This window comes from Scyliorhinus canicula, unplaced genomic scaffold, assembly GCF_902713615.1.
Source record: "Scyliorhinus canicula unplaced genomic scaffold, sScyCan1.1, whole genome shotgun sequence".
In the NCBI taxonomy this organism is placed as follows: domain Eukaryota; kingdom Metazoa; phylum Chordata; class Chondrichthyes; order Carcharhiniformes; family Scyliorhinidae; genus Scyliorhinus; species Scyliorhinus canicula.
This window is the reverse complement of record NW_024056016.1, coordinates 107,065-127,223: the sequence shown is the minus strand read 5'-3', so window position 1 is coordinate 127,223 and position 20,159 is coordinate 107,065. Positions and strand designations below refer to the sequence as shown.

Here is a 20,159-nt window from a genome sequence, read left to right as displayed (position 1 = left end):
TGTAAAATATTTTGAAGTCTGCAAACCCTTTTGCTGCAACTTTGTTTGATCTGTTCTGCAACCTGCCTGTGCATAAAACATGACCACTTTTCCCAGCATGCCTTGCTGGACACCATTTGAGGCGGCCACAGAATAGAATGTGAACTGGCACAATACAGAAAAATGGATTGTAAAAGTTTCTATGGCTACATAAAAAAGAAATGTTTGGCTAAGACAAAGGTTTGTCCATTACAGATGGAGTCAGGAGAATTTAGAATGAGGAATAGAGATCTCTACAGCCACCTCGTTCAACACTGGGATGTAGATCATCAGCTTTTGGGGTTTTATTAACTTTCAACCCCATTAATTTCTCCAGTGCTACCTTTTCACCAATACTAATCTCTGCCAGTCCTTTGGTTCTCTGGTGTTTTGGGGACAGTTTCTGTATCTTCCTCTGTGAAGACAGACACACATTGTTTAGTTTCTCTGCCATTTCCTTACTCCCCATTATAAACTCTCCTGTCTCTGCCTGGAATGGACCCACATTGGTCTTTGCTAATCTTTTCCTTTTCACATTCCTGTGGAAGCTTTTCCAGTCGTTTTTTATGTTTCTCGCCAGTTTGCTCTCATCAGTTTCTTGGTCCTCCTTTGCTAAAATCTAATGGATCTCATGAATCTTTAACTGTTCTTGTTCTCCACGGTTACATCACTTTTCCTGTTGGATTTTTGTTCCTTGAAGGAATCTATATTTGTTGTATACATGTTGTCAGGCGGATGTGCCTTTAACAAATGAGTGTTTATCAAATAGCTGCAGTGATGTCAGTATGTGGGAGGAGCTGGGCTGTCTGTCTTTCACTTTTGTTTTTGAGATGGCAGCTGCAGTGTGTTTTTGGTTTTGTTTCAGAGGTGAAGAGCTGCATTCACAGCAAGAAGATGTTATGATCTCTCTCTGCAATCTAAACACCATTTGATGATTTCAAAGTAATACCTGTTTCTGTAGAGAATTTAAACCTGCTGTCTTTATTTTAAAAGGGTTTAACTTGTGGATGTTGTTTGGAAGGTTATCAAGGGTTATCTATAAAATACTGTATCTTTTGTGGGGGGTCAGCATTGGTAGTTGATAAACTGTTTACTATTTGTTTATAAAATGTTAACTGGATTCATAGAATAAACATTGTTTTTGTTTTAAACATACTTTAGCTCTCTGTTACATCACACCTGTAGAGTGGGCCTTTGTGCTCCCCATAACCAAAATCTATTTAAAGTTGTGGGTGAACTCCATGGTATACTTTGGTGTTCACTAAACCCTGACCCATAATAAATTGGGGGCTAGTCTGGGATAAAAGTCTATCATTTGTGATTGGGTTGGTTAGCGAACTCAAAGACAGTGAGGGATGAGCATATTTGTCTTTGCATTTCAGGTGTGGAATTCCACTTTAAGTAGGGAGTGTGTTGTGGACACTGGCTCTTTCAGAGGCTCGGGCATTTTTGGGGGTGGAGAAGGTCACATGCAGTACCTTACAAACAGAGACTAAAAAAAGGCTTTTAGATTTGGCAAAAACATTGCAGTTAGCGTTACCTGACAGCACACTAAAAGTAGAGGTACTTAAAGCGCTAGTTGAGCATTTAAAATTGTCTGAGATACAGTCTGACTCAGTAGAAATGGCAAAAATTCAGTTACAAATCACAAGCCACTTGAACATGAAAAAGAATTAAAGCAGCTTGAATACGGGCAGCACGGTGGCCTAGTGGTTAGCACAACCGCATCACGGCGCTGAGGTCCCAGGTTCGATCCCGGCTCTGGGTCACTGTCCGTGTGGAGTTTGCACATTCTCCCCGTGTCTGCGTGGGTTTCGCCCCCACAACGCAAAAATGTGCAGAGTCGGTGGATTGGCCACGCTAAATTGCCCCTTAATAGAAAAAATAATTGGGTAATCTAAATTTATTTTTTAAAAAAGCAGCTTGAATACAAAACGAGAGAAAAAGAGAGAGAAAGGGAGATACAGATCAGGGAAAAGGAAAAGAGAGAGAAGAAAGAAACAAAGAAAGAATAGCCCCAGCACAACAAAAAGAAAAAGAGAGGAAAAGGCAAAAGAGAGTTTGAACTTCAGAAAATGGCCATGTGACATGAGTCAGTTAAAATTGGCGGATGTAAAGGGAAACATACAGTTGTAGGGAGGCTGGTGATAAGGATAAAGAGAAAGAGCGTCTTAGTCGAAGGTTTGGTGGTTAGCTATATAAATATGTCCAAGCATTGCCAAGATTTGATGAGAAGGAGATAGAAGCCTTTTTCATTTCATTTGAGAAGCTGGCTGAACAAATGACATGGTCACAGGATATGTGGGTATTACTGATTCAAACAAAGCAGGGAGGTAGGGCTAGTGAAATGTTTGCATCACTATCAGAGGAGGTATCTGGGACGTATGAGGAGGTGAAAAAATCCATCTTGGGTGCATATGAACTAGTGCCTGAAGCCTGCAAAGGTTTAGAAATTTAAGGAAAGAACCTGGTCAAACATACATGGAATTTGAAAGGATCAGAGTAATTTTGAAAGATGGATGAAAATAGACCACACGTATGAAGCTCTTAGTGAAATTATACTTTTGGAGAAGTTTAAAAATCCAATTCCTGCTGTAGTGAGAACTCATGTGGAAGAGCAGAGGGTTAAAACTGCGAGGTTAGCAGCAGAAATGGCAGATGATTATGATTTAGTTAATAAATCAAAGCTTGGTTTCCGACATCAGTTTCAGCCTGTGGAGGTCAGAAACTGGGGAAAAGAGAAATACTTAAGTGGGAGAGGTAAAGGAGGTCTGATGGGAGATAATAAGGAGAGCGTACCTCAGATTAAAAAGGAAATCCAGGAGGGTGGAAGGGAAATGAAAAGTTTCAAATGTTTTCACTGTAATAAACTAGGCCATGTAAAGTCACAGTGTTGGTGGTTGAAGAAAAGCACGGGGAAGGCTGATGTGGTAAAACAGGATAAGACAGTGGGGTTCGTTAAAGTGGGAAAGGAAAGCCCAAGTGAAGCGAAGGAGGTGCAAAAGATTGTACAGCCTGATCAAGTGGTGACTGATAAGAAGGTGCCAGATCTCTTTAAAGAATTTACTTGTGTGGGTAAATTTTACACATGTGTATCAGGAGGAGCAGGTAAAAAAGTCACAATTTTAAGAGATGAGGGAGCTAGTCAATCTTTAATGTCAGAGATGAGGAGTTATGTAGTTTGGGAAGAATGTTGCCAGAAATGGTGCTAATATGTGGAATTCAGGGTGAGAAGAGTAGTGTTCCATTATATAAGGTAAGGTTGGAAAGTCCAGTGAAGAATGGTGAAGTGGTAGTAAGAACAAGAGAAACTATGTTGTCCAGGAATACGGTTTATCTTGGGTAATGATATAGCTGGATTGGAGGTGGGAGTGATGCCTACTGTGGTTGATAAGCCAGTGGAAAATCAGACAACTGAAGTGTTGAAGGACGAATATCCTGGGATTTTTCTGGATTGTGTAGTAACGAGGTCGCAAAATCACAGGTAAAGACAAGAGGAGAAATCAAAGAGATTGAAGATGATGGGGCTGGTTTAGCTCACTCGGCTAAATTGCTGGCTTTTAAAGCAGACCAAGCAGGCCAGCAGCACGGTTCGATTCCCGTACCAGCCTCCCCGGATAGGCGCCGGAATGTGGTGACTTTTACTTTTCACAGTAACTTCATTGAAGCCTGCTCGTGACAATAAGCGATTTTCATTTCATTTTCATTTCATTTCAAGTGCAATTACCAGAAACGATTTTTGATCAGATGGTTGGAAAAGAACAGAACAGGTGGAGGATGAGGCGGATATTTTTAGCTCAGGAAAATCGGCGGAGTTACAACAGAAAGATAAAGAAATAAAACGGACATATCAGAAAGCATACACGGAAGGGGAATCTGGGTGTATACCAGAGTGTTATTACCGTAAAAATGATGTCTTGATAAGAAAATGGAAACCTTTTACATATGCAGGCGGATGAAAAGTGGGCAGAAGTTCATCAAGTGGTATTGCCGGTAGAGTATAGAAAGGAGATGTTGCGAGTAGCACATGAGGTACCAATGGGAGGTTATTTGGGAGTGTGGAAACTCAAGCTAAAAACCAAAAACCTTTTAATTGGCCTGGACTGCAGAAAGATGAAGTTAAATTTTGTCGATCATGTCACACATGCCAATTGATAGAGTAACCTCAAGCAGTGATAAAACCAGCGCCCTTAATACCCATTCCAGCATTTGAGGAACATTTTTACAAGGGTCTTAATTGATTGCGTAGGACCGCTTCCTAAAATGAAAAGTGGGAATCAATATCTTTTAACTATAATGGATGTGTCTATTACGTTGCCTGGGGCCATTCCAGTATGTAAAATTACAGCTAGAAAGATTGTGGAGGAGTTACTTAAATTCTTTACTCAATATGGACTACCCACAGAAATACTATCGGATCAAGGATCAAATTTTACCTTAAGGTTATTCAAAGAAGTTATGGCTAGCTTAGGAATAAAACAATTTAAATCAACTGCGTACCATCCAGAATCGCAGGGAGCATTAGAAAGGTGGCATCAGACATTAGAGACAATGTTGAGGGCTTATTGTCACGATTATCCAGAGCATTGGGACAAAGGAATTCCATTCGTACTGTTTGAAATTAGGGATGCACCTAATGAGTCAACCAAATTCAGTCCTTTTGAACTAATTTTTGGTCATGAGGTAAGTGGACCACTTAAATTGATAAAGGAAAATTTGGTGAGTCAGCAGTCGGAACTTACATTATTGGATTACGTGTCAAATTTTAGGGAACGATTAAATAGAGCAGGGGGATTGGCTGGACAACATTCAAAGTTGCACAAAATGTGATGAAATGGATAGCGGACAAGAAAGCAAAAGTTTGTAGTTTTGCCAGTGGAGGTAAAGTTTTAGTGTTATTACCAATGGTAAGTGAACCTTTAAAAGCAAGGTTTTGTAGACCTTATCAGATTGAAAGGAAATTAAGTGAGGTGAATTATGTGGTAAGAATGCCAGATAGAAGGAAAACTCACCGAGTGTGTCATGTGAATATGCTTAAAAGGTACTTTGAAAGGGGAGAGCAAAAGGAGGTGTTAATAATTTAAACTCAAAGTGACGAACCAAATCCAGATGACTTTGAATTGACATCACTCAAATTAAATTGTAAAACGAGGATGTTCTTAAAAATTGGGATAAATTGTTGAGTTACCTTCCAGAGGAAAAACAAACTTTGGTGTTCGCTAATCCCTGGCCCATAATAATGTGAAATAAAAGTCGCAAAAATCCCAGAGGACCATAGGCTTCTCTCCCATTTGACAGAGAGCGAGAGCTGACTGGAGGTGATTTAACCTGAGGGTCAGCCACCTCAGGCAAGGGGCCTGTTTGAGAAGGTGGGGCCTTCCTGAATAGTCAGCCAGTACGGGAGTTGAATCCTCACTGTTGGCCTCGCTCTGCATCACCAACCTGCCGTCCAGCCAACTGAGCTAACCGACCCCCTGATAAATATGTAATAATTCCTTAAATATTAGGTATTCCCTGTACCAATCAGTTTCCCAGTCCACCTCAGACAACTTGCACCTCAAACCCTGATAGTTTTCTTGTGTGAGGAACACCCACATAAATTAAACAAAAGAACCAGGTAACCACCAGGGTCCATCTCCATGGCAACATGGTATGCTTTGTGGGGTTTGAAACAGAAATGGAAACTAAACATCTTCTAACTTCCAAACACCCTTTCACTTTGTGATCCTTGTGCAATTTGAAGCCAGGTATTAGCAACAAGGCTCAAATAGAATCAGCCCACTGGAGGCAAAGTGGGGAGACCGGCCAGTCCAGCAGAAAGAAACCCACCGACCATCCCCACTGACCACCTGTCAGAATGAACAAAATGCAGTCCTGGCTGTAGAGCAGAAACAATAACAGCAGAATCCAACCCCTGTAATCAATTGTGAAATTGTTGGTGTCACAGCAGGTCTGATGAAGCATGCAATCCCGTCTCACATTGTGGGGTGGACGGCCTTTCCCCGGTGTGAACTCGCTGGTGTGTCCGCAGGTTGGATAACTGAGTGAATCCCTTCCCACACTGAGAGCAGGTGAATGGCCTCTCCCCAGTGTGAACTCGCTGATGTCTCTGCAGGTTGGATAACCGAGTGAATCCCTTCCCACACTGAGAGCAGGTGAATGGCCTCTCCCTAGTGTGAACTCGCTGGTGTGTCCGCAGGTTGGATAACTGAGTGAATCCCTTCCCACACTGAGAGCAGGTGAATGGCCTCTCCCCAGTGTGAACTCGCTGATGTCTCTGCAGGTGAGATAACGGAGTGAATCCCTTCCCACACTGAGAGCAGGTGAATGGCCTCTCCCCAGTGTGAACTCGCTGGTGTTTCTCCAAACTACACAGTTCAGTAAATCCTTTCCCACACTGAGAGCATGTGAATGGCCTCTCCCCTGTGTGAATTAGCTGGTGTCTCAATAGGCGCGATGAATCACAAAATCCTTTCCCACACTGGGAGCAGGTGAATGGCCTCTCCCCGGTGTGAACTCGCTGGTGTGACTGCAAGTGAGATAACTGAGTGAATCCCTTCCCACACTGAGAGCAGGTGAACGGCCTCTCCCCAGTGTGAACTCGCTGGTGTTTCTGCAGGTGGGATGATTGAGTAAATCCTTTCCCACACTGGCAGGAGAACGGCCTCTCCCCGGTGTGAATTCGCTGGTGTCTCAATAGGCGGGACGAATTATAAAATCCTTTCCCACACTGAGAGCAGGTGAATGGCCTTTCCCCGGTGTGAACTCGCTCGTGTGACTGCAGGCTGGATACTTCAGTAAATTCTTTCCCACACTGGCAGGAGAACGGTCTCTCCCCGGTGTGAACTCGCTGGTGTTTCTGTAGGGTAGATAATTGATTAAATCCTTTCCCACACTGAGAGCATGTGAATGGCCTCTCCCCAGTGTGAATTCGCTGGTGTCTCAATAGGTTAGACGAATCACAAAATCCTTTCCCACACTGAGAGCAGGTGAATGGCCTCTCCCCAGTGTGAACTCGCTGGTGTGTCTGCAGGGTGTATACTTCAGTAAATCCTTTCCCACACTGGGAGCAGGAGAACGGCCTCTCCCCAGTGTGAATGCGTCGATGAGTTTCCACCTCTGATGGGGCTCGGAATCCCTTCCCACAGTCCCCACATTTCCACGGTTTCTCCATGTTTTGGGTCTCCTCGTGTCTCTCCAGGCTGGACAATCAGTTGAAGCCTCTTCCACAGACACGACACAGGTACGGTCTCTCCCCGCTGTGAATGTTATGTTTTTCAGGCTGTGTAACTGGTTAAAGCTCTTTCCACAGTAAGTTCAGTGGAACACACTCACTCGGGTGTGTGTTGTGTGGGTCTCGGTGCTTTTTCAGTCACACGGATGTTTTAAATCTTTAGCTGACAGTTCGGGCAAACATTTCTCCTTCTAGATTGAAAGGCCGACGATATTGAGGTTCCAGGGAATCCAGTAACTATCAGATCGAGACGTGACGTTTGAGATTTCTGTCTGTAATTCCTCCTCATCTAGTATCCTGTGAAAACATTTAACAAAATTTATGCCTGTCAGTACAGGACAGAATTACCTCATCTCAGCTTTCTCTCCATTTATCTGCCAGTTCCCATAACCCTCAACATCCAGGTTCTGGCACCACACAACTATAATTCATCACTTACCCTGATTGCCTCGCACTCACCTACATAATCTTTGAATTAATATTTGTTATGATGTCCCTGGAAGACATCGGAGGTTTGGTCTGGTCAGATTATGCCGGAAAAAGTCAAGAAATCATTGATAAAGCAGCGCAGGTAGATTCAGTGGGGATGGAGCCGCTTTTACAACATGGCGGCCTGACCCTCAGGAGGTCTCTCAACCCCGCGCTCTCTGGGGCTCTCTGGGAGGTGCTGAAAATGATGACTGCCGACATTATCCGTGTTACTGACCAGAGGCTGAGTGTGCTGACTCAATATCTGTGTGCTCATGAGGCCCAGCTACAAAATGCCATGACGAGGCTCGATGATCCGGAGCAAGATGCCTCCTCGACAGAGGCAAGAATTCAATCCTTTGAAAACCAGCCGAGTGCCGTGGCGGAGGTCCTAGAGGACTTGGTGAACCGAGGGTCGGAGAAAGAAAATCTGAGAGGTCAGCCTGTCAGAAGGTGTGGAGGGTAAGGCTCCCATTAGGTTCTTCGAGGACCGGCTGCCATGTTTTCTCAAGCTGGGTGTTTCAAATGAGAAAGGATACATTATATCCTGTCTCTGAGGCTGAGGGATAGTTTTCATCCCAGACCTGTTATCATTCACTTCCACAACATGAAAGATCGCCAGAAGGACCTGGAGACGGGTACGGTGAGGTGGCACCTGGCACCAGAAGGGAGGGAGGATTCAGGACTTTTCAGCAGCAACACAAAGTGTCGAGGCTTCGATGAAGTTCAAAGGCAGCTCAAGCCTGTGGGGAGTGAAATATGTCATTTTTTATTCTGCAACCCGAAAAATTGTATCCATCAAGTCTTTCAATAATCCAACTTTTTGGGTCACGATTTCAAGGTGAGAGGGGGAAAGTTTAAGGGAGATGTGCGATGGAAGCTTTTTTACGCAGAGGGTGGTGGGTGCCTGGAATGCTTTGCCAGCGGAGGTGGTAGAGGCGGGCACGATAGCGTCGTTTAAGATGCATCTAGACAGATATATGAAAGGACGGGCAACAGAGGGAAGTAGATCCTTGGAAAATAGGCGACGGGTCTAGATAAAGGATCTGGATCGGCGCAGGCTGGGAGGGCCGAAGTGCCTGTTCCTGTGCTGTGGCATTTTTGTTCTTTGTTTAACTATTGCCTTGACCTTCATTCAACCAATGAAGGGAGCGGCTGGTCCTCCAGCCAATCAGAGTGAATGAGGGGGCGGGACTGGGCTGAGTGACGCATGCGCAGTCTGATTAATGGCGACGCGAAGGTAATTTCTCGGATCCACAATCCGTAAAGGGTGGGAATGGCAGGTCGGACAGATCAGCCGGATCATTGGACACACTTTATAAACATGTTATAGAAACAGGAAACCTGGAAAAATACCCTACCGCTACCCGGTGACCTGAGCGCGGACTGCAGCTTTCTGACAGGACAAAGCGGCCGCCATCTTTGTTGCGCACTGACAGCAATGCGCACGCGCATTATCCATTTTAATCGGCGCTGCTCGCAGCAGTGCGCATGCGCGCCCGCCATCTTTATTGGGGCAGGAACAGCAAAGCGCAGGCGCAGTGGCCATCATTGATGGGGGCAATCTTTAAAAAGATGTTTCTTCGTGTCAGAATGTCCATCAAACTGTTTCACTCTGAGTATTTATAAGGCAGAGCAATGATATATGTCCAGGGCAGTGACAATAATTCCTATTGTGCCTTGACCAGAATAAAACTTTCAGACTTTTCAGAGAAACTTTACAAAATAACAATTGACATTGAGCCACAGGAGATGTTAGCTTTGGAGGACAATCTAACTGGAGGAAAGTAAGTTATAGAATCGCAGAGTTTTAGGGTGGAAATTTCAGAGCTTGTGGCTCAGCCAAATGATAAAAGACCAGAAATGGTGGAGCGTCAGAAAAATAAGGAATGCTGTACTGGCCGGAATTAATGAGGACAGAGATCTCCAAGAGGTGGGGAGGAAAGGGGGGGGGGGGGGGGGGGGGGGATTACAGAGATCAGGATGATCCCAACTATGGCAATACAAGAATGAGAAATTTCAACTTTCGGTGCTTCTGAAAGGGAATCATTTGTAGATCAGTGAGCACAGGGGATGGGTAAACAATACTTCTGAGTAAACACATGGGTCGCAGAGTTTTGGATGGGATGGAGGGGTTGTTTAACATTGAGGGCTGACTGGGGATGCGTTAGAAAAAATTGGTCAAGAGGTAACAAAAGATTGAATGATGGTTTCTGCAGCAGATAAAAAGACACCAAGTCGGAGTCAGGCTGTGTTGCTGAGGTGGAAATAGATGATCTTGGTGATGATGTGGATATGTGTTCGGAAGCTCAAAAGGGGTGAAATAGAACATAGAACAGAACAGGCCCTTCTGCCCTCAATGTTGTGCCGAGCCATGATCACCCTACTCAAACCCACGTATCCACCCTATACCCGTACCCCAACAACCCCCCCCCCCCTAACCTTACTTTTATTAGGACACTACGGGCAATTTTGCATGGCCAATCCACCTAACCCGCACATCTATACTGATCTACAAATGATTCCCTTTCAGAAGCACATCACATATCCACATCATCACCAAGATCATCTATTTCCACCTCAGCAACACAGCCTGACTCCGACTTGGTGTCTTTTTATCTGCTGCAGAAACCATCATTCAATCTTTTGTTACCTCTTGACCAATTTTTTCTAACGCATCCCCAGAGATCCAGCAGAGGGCAGCAGAGCAGAGCTACTGATCAGCTGTTCTGGGGAAATTTGCATACGTGCAGTGCGGTCAGCCTAAGTTGAAGGTGAATCTGCGAAGGGGACCCGAGGAGTTTGAGTGAAGGCAATCATCCAGCAGAGGGCAGCAGAGCAGAGCTACTGATCAGCTGTTCTGGGGAAATTTGCATACGTGCAGTGCGGTCAGCCTAAGTTGAAGGTGAATCTGCGAAGGGGACCCGAGGAGTTTGAGTGAAGGCAATCATCCAGCAGAGGGCAGCAGAGCAGAGCTACTGATCAGCTGTTCTGGGGAAATTTGCATACGTGCAGTGCGGTCAGCCTAAGTTGAAGGTGGTTTGTGGAGAGGCTGTTGGCAAGTGACAGTTAAACCCGAAACACTTCGTGAGTGTTTCCCACCCTACCTCCTCCTCTAACCAACCCCCCCACCCCACGGTGGTTGGGAAGCGGGAGCAGGGGCCTGTCGTGAAGGTGAGTGAGTGCCTTTAAATTTGCTTACCTTTGAGCGGGAGCAGGGTTTGAGGTAATATCAGGTAAGCTCTTCCTTTCTTTTTCTTTTTCTTGTTATTTTTTAAATCTAGAGGTGATGTCAGGGAAGGCAGTACAATGCTCCTCCTGCAGAATGTTTGAGGTGAGGGACGCCGTCAGTGTCCCTGCTGATTTCATCTGTGGGAAGTGCACCCAACTCCAGCTCCTCAAAAACCGTGTTAGGGACCTGGAGCTTGAGCTGGATGAACTTCGGATCATTCGGGAGGCAGAGGGGGTCATAGATAGGAGCTTCAGGGAAATAGTTACACCAAAGACTGGAGATAGATGGGTAACTGTAAGAGGGACTGGGAAGAAGCAGTCAGTGCAGGGACCCCCTGCGGTCGTTCCCCTGAGTAACAAGTATACCGTTTTGGATACTTGTGGGGGGGACGACTTACCAGGGGTAAGCCATGGGGTACGGGCCTCTGGCACGGAGTCTGTCCCTGTTGCTCAGAAGGGAAGGGGGGAAAGGAGTAGAACATTAGTAATTGGGGACTCAATAGTCAGGGGCACAGATAGGAGATTTTGTGGGAGCGAGAGAGACTCACGTTTGGTATGTTGCCTCCCAGGTGCAAGGGTACGTGATGTCTCGGATCGTGTTTTCCGGGTCCTTAAGGGGGAGGGGGAGCAGCCCCAAGTCGTAGTCCACATTGGCACTAACGACATAGGTAGGAAAGGGGACAAGGATGTCAGGCAGGCCTTTAGGGAGCTAGGATGGAAGCTCAGAGCGAGAACAAACAGAGTTGTTATCTCTGGGTTGTTGCCCGTGCCACGTGATAGTGAGATGAGGAATAGGGAGAGAGAGCAATTAAACACGTGGCTACAGGGATGGTGCAGGCGGGAGGGATTCAGATTTCTGGATAACTGGGGCTCTTTCTGGGGAAGGTGGGACCTCTATAGACAGGATGGTCTACATCTGAACCTGAGGGGCACCAATATCCTGGGGGGGAGATTTGTTAGTGCTCTTTGGGGGGGTTTAAACTAATTCAGCAGGGGCATGGGAACCTGGATTGTAGTTTTAGGGTACGGGAGATTGAGAGTATAGAGGTCAGGAGCACAGATTTGACTTCGCAGGAGGGTGCCAGTGTTCAGGTAGGTGGTTTGAAGTGTGTCTACTTCAATGCCAGGAGTATACGAAATAAGGTAGGGGAACTGGCAGCATGGGTTGGTACCTGGGACTTCGATGTTGTGGCCATTTCAGAGACATGGATAGAGCAGGGACAGGAATGGTTGTTGCAGGTTCCGGGGTTTAGGTGTTTTAGTAAGTTCAGAGAAGGGGGCAAAAGAGGGGGAGGTGTGGCGCTGCTAGTCAAGGACAGTATTACGGTGGCGGAAAGGATGCTAGATGGGGACTCTTCTTCTGAGGTAGTATGGGCTGAGGTTAGAAACAGGAAAGGAGAGGTCACCCTGTTGGGAGTTTTCTATAGGCCACCTAATAGTTCTAGGGATGTAGAGGAAAGGATGGCGAAGATGATTCTGGAAAAGAGCGAAAGTAACAGGGTAGTTGTTATGGGAGACTTTAACTTTCCAAATATTGACTGGAAAAGATATAGTTCGAGTACATTAGATGGGTCATTCTTTGTACAATGTGTGCAGGAGGGTTTCCTGACACAATATGTTGACAGGCCAACAAGAGGCGAGGCCACATTGGATTTGGTTTTGGGTAATGAACCAGGCCAGGTGTTAGATCTGGAGGTAGGTGAGCACTTTGGAAACAGTGACCACAATTCGGTGACCTTTACGTTAGTGATGGAAAGGGATAAGTATACCCCGCAGGGCAAGAGTTATAGCTGGGGGAAGGGCAATTATGATGCCATTAGACATGACTTAGGATGTGTTGGTTGGAGAAGTAGGCTGCAAGGGTTGGGCACACTGGATATGTGGAGCTTGTTCAAGGAACAGCTATTGCATGTTCTTGATAAGTACGTACCAGTCAGGCAGGGAGGAAGGGGTCGAGCGAGGGAACCGTGGTTTACCAAAGAAGTGGAATCTCTTGTTAAGAGGAAGAAGGAGGCCTATGTGAAGATGAGGAGTGAAGTTTCAGTTGGGGCGCTTGATATTTACAAGGAAGCGAGGAAGGATCTAAAGAGAGAGCTGAGACGAGCAAGGAGGGGACATGAGAAGTCTTTGGCAGGTAGGATCAAGGAAAACCCAAAAGCTTTCTATAGGTATGTCAGGAATAAAAGAATGACTAGGGTAAGAGTAGGGCCAGTCAAGAACAGTGGTGGGAAGTTGTGTGTGGAGGCTGAGGAGATAAGCGAGATACTAAATGAATACTTTTCGTCAGTATTCACTCAAGAAAAAGATAATATTGTGGAGGAGAATGCTGAGACCCAGGCTATTAGAATAGATAGCATTGAGGTGCGTAGGGAAGAAGTGTTGGCAATTCTGGACAAGGTGAAAATAGATAAGTCCCCGGGGCCGGATGGGATTTATCCTAGGATTCTCTGGGAAGCCAGGGAAGAGATTGCTGAGCCTTTGGCTTTGATTTTTAGGTCATCATTGGCTACAGGAATAGTGCCAGAGGACTGGAGGATAGCAAATGTGGTCCCTTTGTTCAAGAAGGGGAGTAGAGATAACCCCGGTAACTATAGGCCGGTGAGCCTAACGTCTGTGGTGGGTAAAGTCTTGGAGAGGATTATAAAAGATACGATTTATAATCATCTAGATAGGAATAATATGATTAGGGACAGTCAGCATGGTTTTGTGAAGGGTAGGTCATGCTTCACAAACCTTATCGAGTTCTTTGAGAAGGTGACTGAACAGGTAGACGAGGGTAGAGCAGTTGATGTGGTGTATATGGATTTCAGTAAAGCGTTTGATAAGGTTCCCCACGGTCGTCTATTGCAGAAAATACGGAGGCTGGGGATTGAGGGTGATTTAGAGATGTGGATCAGAAATTGGCTAGTTGAAAGAAGACAGAGAGTGGTAGTTGATGGGAAATGTTCAGAATGGAGTTCAGTTACGAGTGGCGTACCACAAGGATCTGTTCTGGGGCCGTTGCTGTTTGTCATTTTTATAAATGACCTAGAGGAGGGCGCAGAAGGATGGGTGAGTAAATTTGCAGACGACACTAAAGTCGGTGGAGTTGTAGACAGTGCGGAAGGATGTTGCAGGTTACAGAGGGACATAGATAAGCTGCAGAGCTGGGCTGAGAGGTGGCAAATGGAGTTTAATGTGGAGAAGTGTGAGGTGATTCACTTTGGAAAGAATAACAGAAATGCGGAATATTTGGCTAATGGTAAAATTCTTGGTAGTGTGGATGAGCAGAGGGATCTCGGTGTCCATGTACATAGATCCCTGAAAGTTGCCACCCAGGTTGATAGGGTTGTGAAGAAGGCCTATGGTGTGTTGGCCTTTATTGGTAGAGGGATTGAGTTCCGGAGCCATGAGGTCATGTTGCAGTTGTACAAAACTCTAGTACGGCCGCATTTGGAGTATTGCGTACAGTTCTGGTCGCCTCATTATAGGAAGGACGTGGAAGCTTTGGAACGGGTGCAGAGGAGATTTACCAGGATGTTGCCTGGTATGGAGGGAAAATCTTATGAGGAAAGGCTGATGGACTTGAGGTTGTTTTCGTTAGAGAGAAGAAGGTTAAGAGGTGACTTAATAGAGGCATACAAAATGATCAGAGGGTTAGATAGGGTGGACAGCGAGAGCCTTCTCCCGCGGATGGAGGTGGCTAGCACGAGGGGACATAGCCTTAAATTGAGGGGTAATAGATATAGGACAGAGGTCAGAGGTGGGTTTTTTACGCAAAGAGTGGTGAGGCCGTGGAATGCCCTACCTGCAACAGTAGTGAACATGCCAACATTGAGGGCATTTAAAAATTTATTGGATAAGCATATGGATGATAAGGGCATAGTGTAGGTTAGATGGCCTTTAGATTTTTTCCATGTCGGTGCAACATCGAGGGCCGAAGGGCCTGTACTGCGCTGTATCGTTCTATGTTCTATGTTCTATCTTTGGACTGTGGGAGGAAACCGGAGCACCCGGAGGAAACCCACGCACACAGGGGGAGGATGTGCAGACTCCACACAGACAGTGACCCAGCCGGGAATCGAACCTGGGACCCTGGAGCTGTGAAGCATTTATGCTAACCACCATGCTACCCTGCTGCCCCAATATTTCACCAGCGTTGTAAACAGGCTGCTTCTGCCTCAGACATTTGGCAGGGACAGGGATGGAGTTAGTGGCAAGGGAATTCTCAATTCTTCTCAATATTTAAAGAGGAAATTTCTGCTCCTCCAGTACTGGATCTCAGACAAGTTCGGACAGTGCATGCCTTGTAGTGGAACCTGCAGGGGATGGTTTTTTTTAAAAAAATGTTTATTCAAATTTTCAACAAACCACTCCAAACAGAAAAAGGAATAAAACACAAAACAAGCAAAAATTATACATGGGATTTCCAACAAAATACAATAATCCCTATTTAACAAATAAACACGCCAGTAAGGAAAACGCCCCATTCTAATCTGAACAAAAAAGAAAACCCCCCCCCCCCCCCCCCCCCCCCCCGTTGCTGCTGCTATTGTCCTCCACCTAACGTTCCACGAGAAAGTCAAGGAACGGTTGCCACCTCCTGGATAACCCCTGCACTGACCCTCGCAAGGCAAACTTTATCCTTTCCAGCTTGATGAACCCTGCCATATCGTTAATCCAAGCTTCCACGCTTGGGGGCTTCATATCCCTCCACATTAGTAGGATCCTTCGCCGGGCTACCAGGGACGCAAAGGCCAGAACACCGGCCTCTTTCGGCTCCTGCACTCCCGGCTCGTCCGATACCCCAAATAATGCTATTCCCCAGCTCGGCTTGACCCGGGTGTTCACCACTTTGGACATAGTCCTCGCAAAGCCCCTCCAGGACCCCTCCAGCACCGGGCAAGTCCAGAACATATGCGCGTGATTTGCTGGGCTCCCCGAGCACCTCCAACACCTGTCCTCCACCCCAAAAAACCTTCTCATCCTCGTCCCCGTCATATGCGCCCTATGAACAACTTTGAACTGTATTAGGCTGAGCCTGGTGCAAGAGAAGGAGGAATTAACCCTACTCAGGGCATCAGCCCACATATCCTCATCCAGCTCCTCCCCCCACTTGCCCTTTAACTCCTCCACCGAGGCCTCCTCCACTTCCTGCAGTTCCTGATAGATCACTGAGACCTTGCCTTCTCCAACCCATATTCCCGAAATCACCCTGTCCTGAATCCTTCGTGCTGGGTGCCGCGCAAATTCCCTCACCTGCCTTCTCACAAATGCCCTCACTTGCATGGACCTAAAAGCATTCGCGGGAGGTAACCCAAATTTCTCCTCTAGCGCCCTGAGGCTCGCAAAAGTCCCATTGATGAATAGGTCCCCCATTCTTTGAATCCATGCCCGATGCCAGCTCAGAAACCCCTATCCATCCTTTTTTTTTTTTTTTTATAAATGTTTTTATTCAGTTTTCGTATTTTATATTGAACAAATTACAAATTGTTAGGAGAGAGAAAAAAACAAACAAACAAAAACAAACACGCAAAAATTAACATACATATTTACAGGTAAGCATCTTCGTAGTAGTAACTGCGCCCCCCCCCCCCCCCTCAACATGTTTATTTAGCTTGGTTTTGGGCCTTAGCTAGCCATCGAACCCCCGTAACGAACCTGTAGCCCCCCCCCCCCCCCTCCCGCTACCTTCCCCCGACTATTCTTCCTCTTGTACATTGGCCACAAATAGGTCCCGGAACAGTTGCATGAATGGCTCCCACGTTCTGTGGAAGCCGTCGTCCGACCCTCGGATGGCAAATTTGATTTTCTCCATTTGGAGAGATTCCGAGAGGTCGGACAGCCAGTCCGCAGCTCTGGGCGGTGCTGCTGACCGCCAGCCAAACAGGATTCTACGGCGGGCGATCAGGGAGGCAAAGGCAAGGGCATCCGCCCTCCTCCCCAGGAATAGATCTGGCTGTTCTGAAACCCCGAAGACCGCCACTATCGGGCATGGCTCCACCCTCACTCCCACCACTTTGGACATTACCTCGAAGAAGGCTGTCCAGTACTCCACGAGTCTGGGGCAGGACCAGAACATGTGGGCGTGGTTGGCCGGGCCTCTTTGGCACCGTTCACATCTGTCTTCCACCTCCGGGAAGAACCTACTCATACGGGTTCTTGTTAAGTGGGCTCTATGTACCACTTTTAGTTGCGTCAGGCTGAGCCTTGCGCACGTGGAGGTGGAGTTGACCCTATGCAGTGCTTCGCTCCAGAGTCCCCACCCGATCTCCATCCCCAGGTCGTCCTCCCATTTCCTCCTTGTTGCGTCCAGTACGGTGTCGTCCCTATCTACCAGTCGGTCATACATGTCACTACAGTTCCCTTTCTCTAGGATACTTGCGTCCAGTAGGTCTTCCAGTAGTGTCTGTCGTGGCGGTTGTGGGTACGTCCTTGTCTCCTTTCGTAGGAAGTTTTTGAGCTGCAGGTACCGTAGCTCGTTCCCCCCAGCTAGCTGAAATTTCTCTGTCAGTTCGTCCAGTGTTGCGATCCTGTCGTCCGTGTATAGGTCCCTGACTGTCAGTGTCCCCCCGTCCTGCCTCCACCTTTTGAAGGTGGCGTCGGTCAGTGCTGGTTTGAACCTATGGTTGTTGCAGATGGGAGCCCTGTTCGACATTTTGGTCAGGCCAAGTTGCTGCCGCAGTTGGTTCCAGGATTGGAGGGTGGCTGTCACCACTGGGCTGCTGGAGTGTTTTTTGGGTGGGGATGGGAGTGCTGCCGTGGCGAGGGCCCGGAGGGAGGTTCCCATGCAGGAGGCCTCCTCCGCACGCACCCACTCAGCTTCTGGCTCCTGGATCCATCCCCTTACTCGCTCGGCTGTTGCTGCCCAGTGGTAGAATTGTAGATTCGGGAGGGCTAACCCTCCCCTGGTTTTTGTTTTTTGTAAGACCTTCTTTGGGATCCTAGCATTTTTACCCCCCCATACGAACGCCATGATGAGTTTGTCCAGCGCTTTGAAAAAGGCCTTGGGGATGTAGATCGGAATGGATCTAAACAGGAAGAGGAACCTGGGCAGTACGTTCATTTTGATCGTCTGAACTCTCCCCGCGAGGGAGAGCGGGAGTGTGTTCCATCTTTGCAGGTCCTTTTTAACTTCCTCCGTCAGGCTGGTGAGGTTCCATTTGTGGATCCCTTTCCAGTCATGGGCTATTTGGATCCCCAGGTAGCGGAATTTATGTCGGGCTTGTTTGAACGGCAGCCCCTTTAGTGCTGCCCCCCCCCCCCCCCTTGCGGGTGTAATGGGAAGATCTCACTTTTGCTCATGTTGAGTTTGTAGCCCGAGAAGGCTCCAAACTCTTTCAGGAGCGCGATGATTCCGTCCATGCTGCTTTGTGGGTCCGAGATATAGAGGAGCAGATCATCCGCATAGAGTGAGACTCTGTGCTCTCTACCTCCCCTTCGGATCCCCCTCCAATTTTTTGCTGCCCTGAGCGCGATTGCTAGCGGTTCGATTGCTAGTGCGAACAGCAGCGGGGACAGTGGGCATCCTTGTCTGGTGCCCCTGTGCAGCTGGAAGTATTGGGAGTTGGTATTGTTGGTCTGTACACTCGCCATGGGAGCGTTGTACAGGAGCTTTACCCAAGCTGTGAACCCTGTTCCAAGCCCGAACCGCTCCAGTACCTCTATGAGGTATATCCATTCGACTCTGTCGAAGGCCTTTAACCCCTATCCATCCTACCCGGAACAAACCTGTGGTTCTCTCGTATCGGGGACCAGACCGAGGCCCCCACCTCGCCCCATGCCACCTCCACTGCCCCCAGATCTTCAGAGTCACCGCCACCACCGGACTCATGGTGTATCTTGTCGGCAGGAGCGGCAACGGTGCCGTCACCAGCGCCCCCAGACTCGTACCCACACAAGACGCCACCTCTAGCCTTTTCCACACCACCCCTCTCCCTCCATTACCCACTTGCGGATCATCACCACATTAGCTGCCCAATAATAGCCACATAGATTTGGCAGCGTCAGCTCCCCTCTGTCCCTGCTATGCTCCAAAAACACCCTCATCGCCCTCAGGGTGTTTATTCGCCCATACGAATCCCATAATGCTCCTGCGTACCCGTTTAAAAAAAGCCTTGGGGATTAGGATGGGCAGGCACCAGAACACAAACAGGAACCTCGGGAGGACCATCGTCTTGACCGACTGCACCCTACCCGCAAGGGAGAGTGGCAGCATATCCCATCTCTTGAAATCTTCCTCCATCTGTTCCACCAACTGTGCCAAATTGAGCTTATGCAGGGCCCCCAAGTTCCTAGCTACCTGGATCCCCAGGTATCGAAAGCTCCTCTCCGCCCTCTTCAGCGGTAACACGTCTATCCCCCTTCCCTGGTCCCCTGGCTGCACCACAAAGAGCTCACGCTTCCCCACATTGAGCTTATAACCCGAAAAGTCCCCAAACTCCCCAAGGATCTGCATAACCTCCACCATCCCCTCCACTGGGTCTGCAATAGAGAACAACAGGTCATCAGCATATAATGACACCCGGTGTTCCTCCCCTCCCCGAACCAATCCCCTCCAGTTCCTAGACTCCCTCAGTGTCATGGCCAGTGGCTCAATTGCCAGTGCAAACAACAAGGGGGATAAGGGACACCCCTGCTTCATCCCGCGGCACAACCTAAAGTACTCCGACCTCCGCCGGTTCATAGTCGCACTCGCCACTGGGGCCCTATATAACAGACTGACCCACCTTATGAAACCTTCACCGAACCCAAACCTCCGAAGCACTTCCCAGAGATACTTACACTCCACCCGATCAAAGGCCTTCTCCGTGTCCATGGCTGCCACTACCTCCGCTACCCCCTCCACCGAGGGCATCATGATCACATTAAGGAGCCTCCGCACATTCGTATTTAACTGCCTGCCCTTCACAAACCCCATCTGGTCCTCATGGATTACCCCCGGGACACAGTCCTCAATCCGCGTAGCCGGAACCTTCGCCACAAACGTAGGGCGCGATTCTCCCGAGTCACGAAGACTCGGGAAGCAGGCGTCAAAAACGGGCGGGTTTGACGCCAGCCTCCGCCCCCCCGACTGGGAACCGATTCTGTTCCCCGGTCGGGGCTAGCATCGCGCGGCCGTGAACTCCAGGCATGGCGGGCTTAATGAATTTCGTTAAGCCCGCTAGCCAGAGTTAGCGACGGCTGACGCATCAGATGACGTCAGCCGTGCATGCGCGGATTGGACGAC

The 20,159-nt window shown here is 47.8% G+C and overlaps 1 pseudogene; it reads left to right on the top strand.

Annotated features, from left to right (window-relative positions):
• The window catches only part of LOC119961626, a 61,389-nt pseudogene that overhangs the window by 9,798 nt on the left and 31,432 nt on the right, over positions 1 to 20,159 (top strand).